This window comes from Lepisosteus oculatus, chromosome 7 (assembly GCF_040954835.1).
Source record: "Lepisosteus oculatus isolate fLepOcu1 chromosome 7, fLepOcu1.hap2, whole genome shotgun sequence".
In the NCBI taxonomy this organism is placed as follows: Eukaryota; Metazoa; Chordata; class Actinopteri; order Semionotiformes; family Lepisosteidae; genus Lepisosteus; species Lepisosteus oculatus.
The window spans coordinates 25,616,634-25,633,984 of record NC_090702.1 but is presented as its reverse complement, the minus strand read 5'-3'; positions in this window follow the sequence as shown (position 1 = coordinate 25,633,984).

Genomic DNA, 17,351 nt, shown 5'->3' with positions numbered 1-17,351 from the left:
GTTATAAAATACTAGTTGATGTTTGGCACAAGTAAGGCGCACAAAAACTAAACAGTCAATGATATATTTCTTTTAAATTTTGGTAATATTTCATTTTGAATTGGAACGATGCACAAAGTCTTTATCCAGACAACCTAACAATCCATATACATTATCTGTTCCTCTTTTCTCCACTAGGGGTTGTCTGACAAAAAATATTCAAATCCTTGTACAGTTTTTACATTTTAATGCTTTAAAGTAGCAATGAATGTTATACACACAACCTACTCCACACATGTGAAACAAAAATAAACAGAAAGAAGTAAATAAAAAGTTAAAATGAAAGAAAAATGTAAAAGTCATGATAGCATAAGTATTCAAACCTGATTAATTGAGGTGCACAAAATTACCTTAACAAGCCACATATTTAGTTGAGTGGACTATCTGCGTGCAATAATAGTGGTTCACCTTGATAAAATGTATACACATCTCTGCAAGGTCCCTCAAGAAGGAAGTGAATTTCAATATGGTTTAACCATGAAGATCAAGGGCCTTTCAGAAAACTCAGGGATAAAGTTGTATAAAGGAAATGATCAGCAGAAGGATATAAAAATATTTCAAAGACACCGAATATTCCTTTTATCATGGTGAAGTCAATCATTATATTACGAAGTGGAAGGTGTATTGTCCAACCCAGACACTGCCTAGTTCAGACTGTTCCTCCAAACTGAGCAGCAAGATAAGGAGGAAACTAGTTAGGGATGAACAGTATGAGGAAAATAGTGACTTTGAAAAAGTTACAGAATTCACTGGCTCTGAGAAAATGTCCATAAGTCAAAGCTGTCTTGTATAGCAGAGAGGAAAGAAGGAAGCCATTACTGAAAAAAAACAAACATCTCCGATCCCACATGAAGCTTGAAACAAAAACAATGTGTTTTTCTGTGGTCAGGCTGGACAAAATTGGATTTTTTTAAATGTAATTGCAAAGCGTTACATCTGGTATAAAACCCACACAGTGAATCACACAGATAAATCATCCCTACAGTCAAGCATGGTGGTGGTATCGTTATGTTATTGGGCTGCTTCTGATCAGCAGGGACTGAAAGCCTGTCAGGTCAGAAGGAAAAATAGATGGAGCAAAGTATAGGCTAATCTTGAAGGAAAACGCTCTTCATCCTGCTAAAGACCAAAAACTGGGACAGGAAATCACCTTTCAGCAGGAAGGTGATTGAAAGCTACACTGGAGTGGCTTAAGAAGTAGAAACTAAATGTCCTTGAGTGTCCCAGTTTAAGTCCAGATTTAAATTCTGTTGAGAATCTGTGGAAAGACCTGAAAACTACTGTCAATAAGTGATATCCAAACAATTTCAGAGAGGCTGAGCAACTCTTCCAAGAAGAATGGGCAAAACCTGCACCAGGCTCTATGCAAAGTATAGTAGGTAGAGACATAACTAAACAGACTTGTGGCTATAATTGGATCAAAGGTGTTTCCACCAATGTAATCAACATATTTCATTTTTCTCTTTAATTTTCGCTGACATTTACTGTAACATGTTTTAACCTTAGAAATCCTAAGGTTGAGCATTCATGTTTTGTTAAAATATAAAGTTTAAAATGTATCAGTTTCATAAATCAGATTACAATAGAAAGCACGAGACACTTTTACAAGGCATTTGTGCATTCTTCAATTATAGTTGCAAATTGTTTCTAGCTTTTGGTCTAGATTTTAAAGATCTTAGCTGCCATTTCTAACCACATTAAACTTAAAATCACTTATTGTTGGACATACTTTTCATATTCAGTAGTATTGCAACAATGTGTGGTTTGGTTTCAATCAGTATGGTTAAGTATGGTTCCATTCGGTAGGAACCATACATGAAACACAAACAAGATTTCATGAGGTTGAATACTGTATCTGTGATACATTTGTATTTACCTTGTGTTTACTTTAGATTTAGAATATACCAGTGCTGCACGGTGTAAACATATTTCAAAGCTAAATATGTTATATGCTTTTCTATTTAGTCTTCTTAATTGGAGCAAATAAATAGTGAAATATACACAGACAGATTTGTTTTAGGAATCCAGCAGTTTTGAATCGAGTAGCAATTACTGTATGTGTGAAATAATAAACTAACGCTTCACAGAGAAGTAACAGTGTATAATGTTACTTATTTCAGCCAGCCAATTACATTTAGTCATCGATCCATCCTTCCTGGACTCTGTCATCGTTTCTTTTAATTGTTCATAAAAAATAATTATAGCAATGAGCTTTCTTTTTTGTATTCACTTACTCCAGTACCAAGAGATATACTGTGTTTTATAACTTTGTGTTGATTTACAGATTTCTTACATCTGAACCCACACACAAAAACTCCTTTCCTATTCCGTTGGCATGCTGCTAAGAAATGGAGTTTATAATGGAAGTCCGGGAGGGATGACAACATCCACGCTCAATGGTACTCAGCTGTCAGTAATTAGCAATCCCTCCCATCATCCTTCCTCCACCAAACGCTATAAATACCAACGTGATTTCCTACTCTCCCTCGCGTGCGACTTTCGCATCCCACCTCCACCCCAACTCCACCTCTGCAGCTGCCCCTTGGCTACCCTGCATGGGGATCCAGGCCTCCACGACCTATTGTCATGGACGTCCAAAGGGACTACCCGAGGGCAGCAGGAGAACGGAAAAAGACCCATATGCGTAGCGGCGAGATGGGGATAAAGGCCCGGGCTCATTAGTGCAAAGAGTTCAGGAAATACCGTATAGAAACCTACGCCCTCAGGTAGCGGACGTGGGGTGACCTGGTGCTAGGCGGGTCTCAGGACATCCGAAGGTCAATGCTGAGCGACGACAGAGTGCAAGACCCAGAAATATATAGCCCAAGGGAAAGAGAGGGACCGGAAGGACAGCAGACCGGAAACTAGGGACAGGACAGAGAAGGAGCGCCCTCTGGTTGCAGAGGGCGTGACACCTATGGCCAGGAGGTCGGCCCTCAGCCAAGCGGGTTAAGCCAATATCCGCTCCATAATAGTTCAATAGTTCATCATGCTTTGATCTTGGGCATTGTCATGCCTAGTGAAACGTCTTAGTTTGCTGTGAACAAGGGTGGAGTGGGAGGCATCTGTTACAGGGAGAACATGAATTACAACAGATGAGGACCTCAAAGATTTCAAAACACGACCTTCACTTTCTGAGCGCTATTTTAGAATTGAAATTTAAAAAGAACGTCAGGCCAGTGTTACACTTGGTGCTGAGCAGTTTGTTTATGATCATCTGGGATTTCCTGTGCTAAGGTCATCACAGGGCATAACGTGATACATCCTTGCAAAATTTGAAATGCAGCTGTTCAGGTTCCTCCAGGGATACATCTTGTGGTCCCTGCAGTTTTGTTTCACACAAGTTGAATGATAAAAGAATTCAAATTGATTGTTAACATGCTTTGAAATTATATACTTTATTATATAATTATATATTTTTTAGATTGTACAGTATATGTTACAGTAATTATGTGGCAGTTATTTTAGACATTGACAGATATTCAATTTTTGGGAGAAACAAAGTACATATAGTATGTCTCTCAGGGGAAGAACAGCATTTAAAGTTATGGAAAAAAAGCAGCGCACTTTTAATTGCTGGTAGCTAATTACAGAATCTCAACTAGTCACTTGATAGATGACACCAGTGTCATCCTCAAAACAATGGCTGAGCAGTTTGCTCCAGAACCCTATGACATGTTATGTAAAGAAATGATTTTTTTCTCTTTTCAGCTTTATAATTTTTATATAACACGTTATTAAGATAAACAGAACAAGGGCTGGATATGCAGTACCTGCAATTGTAGCAGCAATGCCATAGTTTGCTGTTTCCATTGTTTTTTTTTGTTATCACCTACCTGTGTTGCTTTTCAAAATAGAAAGAAGCCCTGGTTCAGCCCCATCAGCTATAATGGGAATGATGAGCAAAATAATAATGGACTAGGGTGCAGTATTATTCTGCTGTCGCCAGCACTGAGGTAAACTCCACCAGGCACAGATCAGGATTACCAGATCGAGATCTAAAGAAGCAGGAAAAAAACAGAAGGCCTTTAAAATTAATTTATACGGAAACACTTCACAAATTAGATTTTAGATTCAAAATAAATATTAAATGCGATAAAGTTCCTATCAACTCAGTTTCTGTTCAGACTGCATTTTATCATTAACAAACAAGTTTCAGATGAGACCACTTGGAGGTCGCTTGATACAGGTCACATACTGTAGTGCTTTCATGTTTGGTAACTGTAGATAAGACAGAACAATGACATTAATTGGTGGTGGGTGATAGTGACAGCCCAGCTAATTGCACCGGAACTTGAATGGATTCAGCTCGAGCTATTTAGTAAGCCAGCACTTGATGGTGATCCCCAAACTGATGAAGAAGGCCGTGAATAATCCATGCCATGTGGGGACTCTTGGCTTTTCTCTCTTGATCACTGAGCCGTGACATTGTTGCAGGCATTGATCTTAAAAACTGTCTAACCTGCGTGCCTTCAACACATGCACACGTTCATTTCCACACACAAACTCACAAGCCAGGCATGTGCTGTCAAACCTTTTGTCGTTTCATATTGAGGAGGTAGTGAGGAGCGTAGAAGAGGAGAACTGTATTGATTTCCAAGGGCATATGACAGCCGCTCATATTATCATGCTAACAGTTAACACGGACGTTTGAATGGAGAGTTGTGCTTCTAAAGCATTTCAGTATAATGTGCAGTTTAACAGAGCTACAGTATGTACTATATGGATTTCAATACAATCCTCATTGCAGCTGTGATTTTTGTCCAGCTTTCTTGTGGATGATGGCTAAAAATGTTGTTTTGAACAATAAAGGTCATATGATGTGAGCAAGGTCTTGGAGTGTCCTTGCTACACAAACCAGCATTTTGTACTTTGTATTTTGTAATGATAACTGCATTAAACTGCAGCAACAGAGAGTTAAAAATGGAGAAAAGTTCAAAAGACCTGTATCTTAAACAGGAAGCATAACTACTGGGAAAATTAAAGTTCAAAATGTGTAATTGTGCAAATAGCTAATATTCCAATTTACTGCATTTGCAAGTTCTTCTTTCCATGCCTGTCAGTACATTCAACCACACTACATGATTGAGATTCTTTCTGCTTAAAATATGTTAGAAAAATGCATAATTAAGAAAGCAGCAGGTCAGACAGATCATCAAGACGTCTGTAAGGCTAAAATAAGTTTTAAAAGGACACACTCTTACTACGGACAGTTCACCATTCACTGTTTGTCAAATGTGCTTCCTTTTGTTATTGTAAATGAAGATTAAATGATACATTCTGTGAAAAAAAGAATTTAAACCTACAACAATAGTTGTGTCTTTCCAAGGAAAGAGAGAATGAAACAGTGCCGAAACAGAAAGGTTGAGCACGCCACAAAGACTCTGCTTCTCAGGCTCAGACTCAATGAAATGGTAAATGACGAGGATGTCTGCAAAAAGCGTACATCTTAGGAACGTCTTCTCAAAGTGCCAGACCTTAACTCAAAGTGATAAGATTGTGCCACAGAGAAAGTTTCTCAGGCAACAGCTTCACGTTAACATCAGGAAGGCAGCCAAGCTGAAAACGCTCCATGACATCTAGAAAGCTGACTGCTTTGAAAAAATGTCTAAGGCTGATCTAACCCTCAGCGATCCTCATGTATGTTTTACCAACATATAGTATCCACCTTACCGTCCTGGGTGTATGTGTCAATTTAGGTGCATGGAGAGAAGTTTCGGACAGGAGCTCAAATCCTTGTCAATGTGCTTCCCAAAAACATGTCAAGAAAGCCCTCCTCACTTCGAAAAGTTTTCATGAGAAGAAGGTATTCATCAATAATGTCTTGCAAATATCCAAGTATCACAAATATTGTATACAGAGCTTATTGGTCTTCAGAAAATTGCAGATAGTGTACTTCAGTAAGGCCCTCTTACATTATTATTATTATTTATTATTATTATTATTATTATTTCTGTGAAAGACAGTGATTTACAGTATACATTATGCGTTTATTTCTTGCTACATACTGTATTTTGCCTTTGGCATTGTTGGTTGCTGGCTTATGTATTGTAATTTGTTGTGGATGGAGGAGTAACAGAATGTTTCCTTTCTGGTCTTAAAAAATAATGGAGCTAGTTGATCTAGTGGAAGCACTCTGATAAAATGATACTAGTAATAACCTTATTTTCTACAGGGCCTTTCATGACACAATATTTGAAAGGGCTTTGCAGCAAAATAAAGCAAAAGCAAAAACAAAAACACTGGATCCAAAATAATACATAAGAAATAAGACAGAGTTAGCATAAGAACTATCGAATGAAAGGAAATTGTAAAGCATGGTTTAAAAGAACTGATGGAACTGTGAGGTGTAATATGGGCCAGGATATTATTTCACAGCCCTGGGGCAACAGAATGCAAAGTAAGGTCTTCTTAGGTTCGTAGTCTAGTCTGGGGAACTGAAAGTAGGCCAGAATCTAAAGAGATCATGTGATCTCTATAGGCAGGTCTACAGGGAGATTAAGACTTCACTGATGTAAGCAAGCAATGATTTTCTAAATTTTATTCCAAAATCCATAGGGAACCATTGCATGAAAGGTAAAACGGGGAAAATGCACTCGGACATTTTAGTTACAATCCAAGCCGCGGAGTTTCGAACATATTGCAGGTTGATTTGAAAATGTTTGAATACACCCTCCAGCAAGGTGTTGCAATCATCAAGTATGGAAAAAATAAATGCATGAATTAGCATCTCTGCATCAGACTTTAAGAGTTATGAATGGATATGAGCAATACTATGAAAATGGATATATAGTGTAGACACCTTCACAGCATTGCAAGCAGAAGCCTCAAATCAAAAGTGACACCATGAATGAGCACTTGGAAAAATTCCAAATTAAAGTTGATTAGTATAACTTCAATTTGATCAGAGTTCAGATGTTAAACTTTTTGTTGTATCTGTTTTTTTTTTCATTATCTAAGCCGGGATACAAGACAGTGCTTGATTAGTGCCAGGTTTGTCTGAACATAAATTTGGGTGTCATCATCGCAGAAATGAAAACTGATACTGTACCATACCTGCTAGGAATCTGTCCACATTTTTTTTAAAAAAAATGAAAAAATCTGTCCACAGATTCTGAAAAAAAAATGAAGCCAAGAGCCAAGCCCTGTGAGACAACAGATGTGACCAACTTTGGTGAGGTGACACAAGGTAAGCTTAAGCAAATTATTTTCGATCAGCTAGAATTTTTGTTATGCTTTTAATCACAAAAAAGCATTTCAGGTCATGTCAACAAACCTTTCTAGTCTATGTCTGGAACTGGTGCCACTGTCACTCTTTTAAAGACAAAGTTTCCTAAACCTACCCAGAAGCATCTACAGTTTCTTTTCTTAACAATCAGTATTTCCAATGAATTAAGAAGCAAATAAAATTACATGTGCCTATACATATAATATTTAATTTGCATCACATCACACATCACACACATCACATCCAGCAAATACTCTGTTTTAAATGAGGAGTTATATTTGTCATATTATATATTAAAAGAATAAAATGACTAATTCTGAATTTTAAATAAACACAGCAAATTAAATGTAGCATTAAAAGGTGTTTTGCAAGCTTTGTGTTTCCAAGATGTACCGTATGCTGTCATAAAAGAAAACATTTTCATACTCTATCGTCTCCTATGCAAATAAGGTATTTCTCATACTGAGTGTCTCAATAAATAACAAAAACAAGAGTTGAAATATACTTTGCTTCAACTACGTGCTGACCACTATTATGAAATAAACAGCAGGGTAATGGGTGGTTCATGATACAGCATGCTCAGAGGCAAGATAATTCTCCCTACTACTTGCTTAATAATATAAGAAATAAATTAGCATTACAACTGCTTCCATTTGCAATTTTTAAAAATTTCCCAACTATTATACAGTTTATAAACTAAACAGACTTAAGGAGATTGTGGCCCACTCCCAGAACTGGGCAGGTAGAGGAGAGAATTACACATAATACATGGGAACCACTTCATTTAAGTAAAAAAAAAATCTTCAAAACAATTTGGTGAAAATTCTAAAATAGCATTTAAGTTTTGGTCATTCTGGAATCTGATGACAATATATTGAGACTTGCTTAAAATCCATACGCTTGAAAGAAGTGTGTCTGGTAAGAGGTCTTGGGGGTGTGGTGAATATATCTGAGTCATGGTGTGTATTTGGGTATTAAAGGATCTTTTAGAAATGATGATGGAAAAAGAAAGATGACTAAAGGCTGTGTGAGAATGATGGTCTCAGGAAAGCAAGTGCTAATCCGCCTTTATATAGTTTCACTATTGGAATTAAAGAAGAAACACCAACTCCTACTGCAATTTATAAGCCTATCTACTTCAAAGAAGAGGGTCGGACAAGGTGGAGATAGAAATATTGGCAGCCCTGGCATAAGGCTGCTTTGATCAAAGACATCATTAGAAACACAAAACATGTCTGTACCCACTACCACAAAGAAAGGCTGTTCAGCTGGTTCTGCTTTTAGCAGCTTATTGAGCATCACTCCACTGGTGCATCTTTGGTCTAGAAGGAAGTTTTTTAAAGTAAATTTGGAATCCCCTTAACTTCAGAAAAAGCTTTGTTAAAATTCTAAAATTTCGCTAGGTCGTCCAAGAATCTCATCCAGCAGTTTAGTGAAAGAAGCCAGGGAATCAGCTTTATCACCATACCTGGGTAGCTTGTTCCACACTCCCACAACCATCTGAGTAAAGTTATATCTATCTATCCGTCTGTCTGTCTGTCTGTTCTCAGTTTCACATACAGTAATTTCCACTTTTGTCCCAGGGTTCATGTTTCACTTTCGATTCTGAAGAAATCCATTGGGTTGACTTTATCAGTGCCCTTAAAGATTTTGTATACCTGAATCAGGTCCTCTCAAAGTCATCTCTGTCTAAGACTGAAAAGGATTATTTATTTTGGCTTGTCAGTATAAAGATGGTACAGTATCTGGTTGCTCCTCTCTGGACTGTCTTCGCAAGAGTGATATCTTTTTTTATATCCCAGTGACCAAAAGTGAACACAATATTTTAAAGTCTTAGTGGTAAATTTGATCATTTTCTTTAAATTTCCCATGATTTCTATAAGATGATAATAACTTGTCAACATAAACAAGTCTTATTCATAAATTCAAGTTAGCATTTCCGAATTTGCGTTTGTAGTTTGTTTCATACCGGCATGTAATATTGTAAATTCGTATACATTAAACAGCATCTGCAAGGTGTTTGCCCAATCCTGAGGTTTAGGGAAAAATTGAATTTATTTTGCTGCATCTACTGTTTGCTAATCCTCCTAACCTATTCTGGTATCATTTGCAAACTTGAATAGTTCAGTAACTGTACCTGATCATAAATCTAAATTAGGATGAGCAGTGGACCTAGTGCAAATTCCTGTGGTCCTGCACTATTTACACCACCTCAAATGAAAATTGAGTACTTACACCATCCCAAGTGTGAATTTAAAATGTAGATTGCGCAAGTGTTTACACAGCTCTCTGAGAGCAGAGGTCTGTTTTTCTAAATGTTCTATGAAAACTTAAAGGATACGATTTTTCATATGAGTGACATACTGGCTCACTAAGGGCTATCTTGTTTTATACTGTAAAATTAAATAACATAGTGTATTATGTAAATTAAATTAAAACCTATATCTTATTAAATTGTTTAATGTACTGTATGTTACAGGAACAGGACCTTTCCTGTTCCCTAAGATCTCTAAAATAATAGTAACATAAGTAGCATAGAAATTAACTGATAGAGGTGAAATAATTATTCTTCCAACACTATGTTCAAAATAAACAGGGCACATCTGGCCAGCTTATTCCCAAAGGCCTGGCCTTACTGTCTATCAAGAAATGGGAATTCTGAAGACCTCTCCATCACCCTGTCTCTTCTACCTCATCTGTCAGAAGTGCCATCTGAAAGCCAATCATGCTGTAAAATGGGAGGGAAGTCCCTCAGGGAGCAATTATAGACATATTCCCATTTTTATTATGTTTAAAAAACAAGAACAGAAGCAAGCTCCTGGAGTGCAGCAACAATCATGAAACAACAATAAGACACAGAAGACTTCTGAGCACCCTGGCGAGAAAAGTCATTGCTCAGGGAGAAGCGAAAAATGCATACTGTAGATTGAGAATCTAAATAGCAGCTATCCTGAGCATACACCCATCAAAGAATTGCCTTGAGTGTCTGGTACTAAAAACCTAAAACATTCCTTTCAGAGCAGACACTCTGTAATATTATACCAATCGAAAATACCCATTTTATTAAATCACCACTGTTACTTAAAAGAATCAACAAAAGCATAGAATAATATACATTCTGGCTGATACTTCTACTTATCAGAATATTCTGTTAAAGCAGTAAGTGCTCCTTTAGACCAAAATATATATTTTTAAAGGTATCCATTGCAATTTGAGAGTTCCTGTTTTTTTTTCTTCAATTTTCTTTAGTCATGTTTTTAACCAATAATCAGATCTGATTAAGGGACTGTTGTGCCAAGGGAATGGGCAAAAACTAATTTGTTGATTGACCACTGGCCATGATGTTATGGAAGCTGGAAACGGGCCCAACCCAGGCACAAGCATGGCAGATACTAGCAAACAAAAAAGCTACATGGCCAGGTGACCTCCATTTATTTTAATCTTACAGTATGTAATCGTCCTTTGATCACTTTGGGTAGTTCTGACAGGACATCCAAACGGTAAGATTGAAGGAATAGTGCAGAATGCATTGCGTTTTATAGAGATGACACCTTGTAAGTTGCTCACTTGGCTGATACAGTAAATAACAGAAGGTAGTGAATTCTCTGTAATCCAGCTTCTTCCAAGGTGGTTTGCCAAATCTGTATGACATCTCCTGTGAAGCAGAGGGGCTACATAGGAAGTTGTAATTCAGGCGTGCAAATATAATAATACAATACTGATACTGTATGGGTGATTTGTGGTCTGTTGAGACCCTACTGGGATCAATCCGACTTGATAGCAAAGTCACAAAAGCCACAAAACCACACCCTGGACAGTAGGAAATTCTACTACACCACCAGGGGTTTCAAATCCTTGTCATAGAAGGCTGATGTGTGTACAGATTTTAATTCCAGCTCAGCTCTTATGGATTTAATTGGACACTCCTGCAGTACTCAAATAGAACTTGCCTTCTTTTACACAGTCTTGAAGGACAGGAGAATCCTACTGAAGGACAGTGTACTGCCCAGGTTTCTTGAGGGCTGATGTGACTTTATGTAACAGGCACTCTGCTACTCAACCCTATTACATGAGGTTAACTGAAAGAGAGGAAGTATCTTTGTCATTAGTTTTTATCACTCTACAATCAGACCTAATAATTTGACAAAACTGAAAACATTAGATACTTCACACACATTCTGAAGACAACAGAATGTCTCTGGCAATACCGGAACAGCTTTTGCACCAGCAGAATTTAATCTAGCCTTCCTTATTTCCATAATAATAACAATATTTCAAACCAAGTGTGTTTTAAGGCTAACTTATACTCCATCCAATCTTGTAGATGCATTTTTACCCGCTAACATTGCTGAACATTCTAACAACCATTCTTGTTACTGTTGCCACTATTCAGAACTATTCACCAGTTTGACCTGTATTTCCAAGAAGGATTTCCAAAATCATTAGAGAGCAGGTGATATTCATATATACAATCAATTATCATCTGCATAAAACATCATCTGAACACTTTAGTATAATCATTCCTACAGGACCTATCCTGAGGGATTCATGCAAGATAATTATAATAACTTATTAGTATTTTGGCCAGAACATCTGAAGTAATTTATTCACATGAATCTTGCAAAATATATATGTGTAAGAGGCATGCTGTTGTCTTGTTGGCTGGTATAAGAGACTCTGATCATTATAATGATGGCCTTTGTGGCCTTGTCATGGGACATTTACACAGGTTTCTTAGGTATCTCTCGTGTTTTCTGTATTATATGTATTGTTGTGTTACCTGTTACGGATCCACAATGTTGTCTTATCTCTGTCTGTTCCACCATCTTGGGTCATATTACAGAGCCTGTTAACCCACCCCTTATAATTGAGGTTCGCCTGTCCATCAACAGGACCAGGGGTGGGGCTTATATAACCTGGCTTACTGTAGGTGGTGTAGTAGTTTTTGGTTGAGTTTTGTTCTGTCTTGCTGTTTTTCTTGTTGCATTTTTTGTTTGGTTTCCCCCTATTAAAACCTGTACTTATTTTACTCCTTTTCTGATTATTCATTGACTTGGCTTACTGCTTATACTGGGTAATTAGTGACACTCATGTTTATATTTTCCTTGTGACCTCAGTCATACTCACTGCTCATCTCCTGGAGCGTAAACTGATCATTGTAGGTCATTTTTGCATATTTATTGTTCCATCGCTGCTTACAGTATACAGTATACACCAAAATCATCCAGGTTCACACTGCCATTGTTTACAAGGACTATAGAGTGTCTGTACAAGCAGACATCTATAAAAGAGAAGGATTACATAGAGTTTTCAGGGATCTGACAGAGAATTGTGCTTCTCTGCTTCTTTTTGACATGTCTGTTTAGGGCACATTTTTATGTTCACTATTTTTGCTAGAAAGTTGTGTTGGCATATTATTATAATCACTTTGTTCATATATCTGTGAAACAAATGATACACTTTTGGGCATTAATGAACTTTCAAAAAGCTCATCTCATATAGTGATTTGTGTACAATACTAATATATTGTACAATTGTATTACACATATTTTACAGGTGAGAGTTGAATGTGAGGGCTACAGTATGTCTTTTAAAAATAAATAGGGTCTGACACAGTAAACAGTGGCTGTCAGCCCATGCAAACTGGATGTGTGGATACTTATGACTGGATGTATTCCTGCATCTGATGCAGCAGATAGACAGAGGGAAGAATACATCAAAATGTTAATAACAAAATTGCTCCAAACGTCTTTTATGATGCAGTGAAGATAACATAAAAATTGGATGCTAAAAATGTTTGGTTTAGTCCAATGACCCAGGGATAACATACTGACTATTATTCAATGCTACTGCCTTTGATTTTCCAAATGGCAATGGACAAGTTTAATAAACACGGAAAAGCGGATTTTCTTTATTCATCTACGTGCTTTATTTTTAGCTCTCCTGCAATTTAGAGTGCCGCACCTGCTCTCCCGGATTGAAAACCACGATTGCTTTCTGACAGAATTTGAGTAATGGTGGGTCTACTACCAGGACTGGAAATTCATGAAATTCTCTACAGCTCCCATCTCTTTTTAACCAGGATGGATTTATTTCTCAGCAGTGGTGACACCGATATTTATTTGGGCTGAACAAGAAATGAGCTGCTTGAAAGCAAGTTAGTACTGTTATATGCTAAAATACACAGGGCATATTGACTTTCAAAACAAACAAACATACAAGGAAAGACCCCTAGCTCAGAGCTACACTAACAAATTCAGTTCTTCTTTTTACGTGGTAACAAGGATAACTAACTAGTATTCTTGCTAATGTAACAGGGTTCATGGAATTACCCCGTTCTCAAGTCTCCACAAACCCCCTGTTCCAATTCTCCGCACTAAAGAGTTGGCTTTTGGGGGCACGGTGATCGCTAGCATTTGAGGGCTAAAGTGCATTTACTATATATACAGTAGCTCTTCTCATGCTTTCTAAAGCACTTTACACAGAAGATCAAGCAGAGAACTGAGAAATACAGTAGCTTTAACACATTAATTAAGGGGGGCTTTGAGGAGGCCAAACTGAAATCAGCAAGAACATTAAACTATATACTGATACTGAATATACTGAATTACTCCTAGACCAAATGCGTACATCTCTGGTGTGGCATAGTTTCGATTCAGCCATTTTTAAATGTTCTTCCTATTTTCTTAAACAATCAAGGGGGGTATAAAGGTATAGATGACGTAACTACAGGGAAGTGATTTTCCTTTTTAATTTAATGTAGTTTTGTGAATCTTGAAAATCACGTTTAAAACCAGGCAAATGCAACAAATTTTGTACTAGAACATTTTTAAAAGCCCCACTTGTTTATATATGCATTGTTTCTGAGATGTACCGTATCTGAACATCTTAAAATACAGTACATTTCTATCTTGTTCTGAAGGTATGTCTTTTTCCTTATTAATTTAAATTAATATCAATTAAACCTTGATTTGTAAGTATATGCTATTTTGTCATGACATGTGGTAGCTTGTCCATTCAATATTCATGATTTGGAAATAATCAGAGGTTTTAATATTAGAGTTACAATATGTCAAAGGGTTAGTGGCTTGTGTTAAGAATTACCACGTGGTTATTTAAACGGTCATTTACACAAGCAAAAGTTGTAATCGTACAGTATGATTGTGTTAAAGGAATAAACAGTTTTGCAATTAGCTAAGGATTAGCTATTATACCGTACTTTAATTACATTTAATATACTACAAAATAATTACATACTGTACTAAAGTTCATACAGTAATATACTTTTTAAGCTGCATATTCCTCATTATGCATGTTTTAAGAACCATATACACGATGGGTATATACAGAGCAAATTAAAATGGCCTGTGGATTGCAGTTTGTTTCCTGACCAGTGACAGGATGAGGAATGAAGGTGTTGTGCTGGAATGAATGGAGGATGGTTTCTGTTTTGCATAAGCACTCCAGGGGTGCTGATTAATAGCACTGGTCTGTAATTGCAGCGAGAGCTAATGCACATGAAAGTTTTCCCTGAAATGTTATAAGTAACTTGACACTCGGCTTTCTTCACAAAAGAAAAGCCGGCAGGAATAAAAGACAGAGACATTGTGGCATTATTTTTCGCAATGAGACAATTCCCTTTAATTACTTTGTCAGCAATTCTGTTTCTCAGATCAGTTTTATACAACAGAATTAAAGAAGAAAAAATGAAAGCAGAAGGGAAGAGTAATACAGATACAGTACATGTCATTACCTTGTTACAAGATAACTATATGTACTTAGCTTGTATCACATTATGCTTGTATATTTACTTCAAATGTGTATTATTTTCTATTCATGTTGTTGCACATTCGTGTTTTTCCATTTTCTGAGCTGAATCCAATTAAGTTAGATATGCAATTTAATTCCCCTTTAAATTTCATGTACTGTATGGGTATGGGTAAATTACTACATTGCAGGGGTCTCTGTCTATCTAAAACAAGGTGCCATTCTTTTAATTTTCTGTTTGAAACAGATTACTCTTTATATCTTATTCCAGCCTCAGTAAACACAAGTCATGTATCATTCCCTTTACTGTGACATACTTTCTCCATAAGCTCAATTAAAATGAAGTCATTATTATTCTAAATACTACATCACCATCTCACTTTACATTTTTTTTAATGTTTCTTGTTTACAAGGTATATTTTATATAACTGATAGCAAATATCATAGTTAATAGCATGTTTACAATCTGTAGAGTACTCATCACTATTGGAGCATGATACTGTTACTAATTGCGTTACGTGATAAACCGATCATTTCATCACTGAAAGAGCTGACACTAGACCCATTATCAGAAAGGCATTGCATTTCACTGAATGAAAGCTTCTACACGAAATTAGTTTTCATTTTGCTTTTCTTGTGCCATAACACAGCAACACTGGCAACAGCCAGGTTTTATTCAATCTTTATGTCTCTTTACAGTATACTACTGTATATGACTCCTGCAAATGTATTTTTATTTCACACCACAAAAATAAGATAATTGAAATTTAAGTGAAAAAAATGACGTGCAGTAAGTGCTGAGCTGTTTTGTCCTATAACATTACAAAAACGTAAGTTTAATTTTTTTAAGCCTTTTGTGTTTCATTTTGATGCTAAACAAACACAGTGCTCATATTGAAGTTATTACTGTCTGTTTGGCCCTCCTTTATTTTCTGTCAATGTTTCTATATTATTGTCCTAAACTATTCTAAAACCCGAGGGGCCTTTTGACATTTATTCCAAATAGATCACACAATTCACAAGTTTTAGGTAACTAAATAAATTCACTTGACAAATTTAACACTTCTCTCCAGGCTTGTAATGTTCCTCAAAACCAGTTTGTCTAATGAACAAACAAACATAAAACAGGCATTAATACATTCATTTGAAATAATACTTAGATTCTCTCTGTAACTAAAGATCGTAAGCAGGAATGAAACATGAAAGATACCGCAGTCATTAAGGATGGGAGCTGGAGAGCTTGTCCACATTTTCTGCCAGGGGATTGCCTCTCACTTTTGAGGACATTTTCTGTCTAACCTCTCACCCTCCAGATTGGAGTTCTCTTTTCTTGAGAAGATTAAGTCTGGTGGTGAAAGGTGTTGTGTAAAATGAAGTTGGATGGATGAATGGATGAGTGGATAAATGGATGAACAGATTTATTGACCCGATGCATGTAATGGAAAATAAGGGATGTCAGAAAGATGAAGCAGTAATGTTTTCAGGGGTGATACGAGAGATTGGGGTGTTTCTGTTGTTAGGACTCAGTCCTGGTAGTCTTAAAATAGGCCTCTGCTGTATTAGATCCCTTTATATCCAAAATCCTAACAGTCTAGCTTCTGTGTAAGGCCTATCTGAGGATCTTAATTAGGTCTACCCTGAGACATATGTCCTAGATTTCTTTAAAATATGCTGATGGTGTTAGTAAAGATGGAACATAATCCTGATCCAAACCAACCACAGATGGTAAGATGTCTTACTATTTTGATAGATTGTTGAGAGAGTAGGGTTCTGCTCTAGAATTTCCTTGTTCTCCTAGGTTTTCCCTGGATGTGCTGGTTTCCTCCCAAAGACATGTTGGCTGCTGTAGGTTAGTTGGTATACAGTATCTAAACTGTCTGTGAGTGCATCCTGTGAAGAATTGGCATCCTGCATCTTTCTGAAAATGGATAAATGATCTGGGGGTAAAGAAAGAATGATGTTTTGTTTTGATGCTGAATCCCATGTGCTAAATGCAATACATTTCTCAATATTCTATCTGTGATTATACATGCATTGCTATATGTATCATAGACAACATTAATTACAAGTGAAGAAAAGCAATACGGTAACTGTTTATTCAGACAATGGATGCTGCAGGTGTCACTGTCTTGTATGTAGACTGCAGAAATGTTTGAATGTTTGTAAAAGACATGTTGAAGCTTCCCTGAGGTAAGATGGGATGGCTGGAGATTATACTGTCCCAGTACTGAAACACTTAAATGCTTTATGTATTCACCTGACATTAGTAAAACATGGACCAAGGAACTTATTGCAGAGTTGAACAGAATTTTGAAAG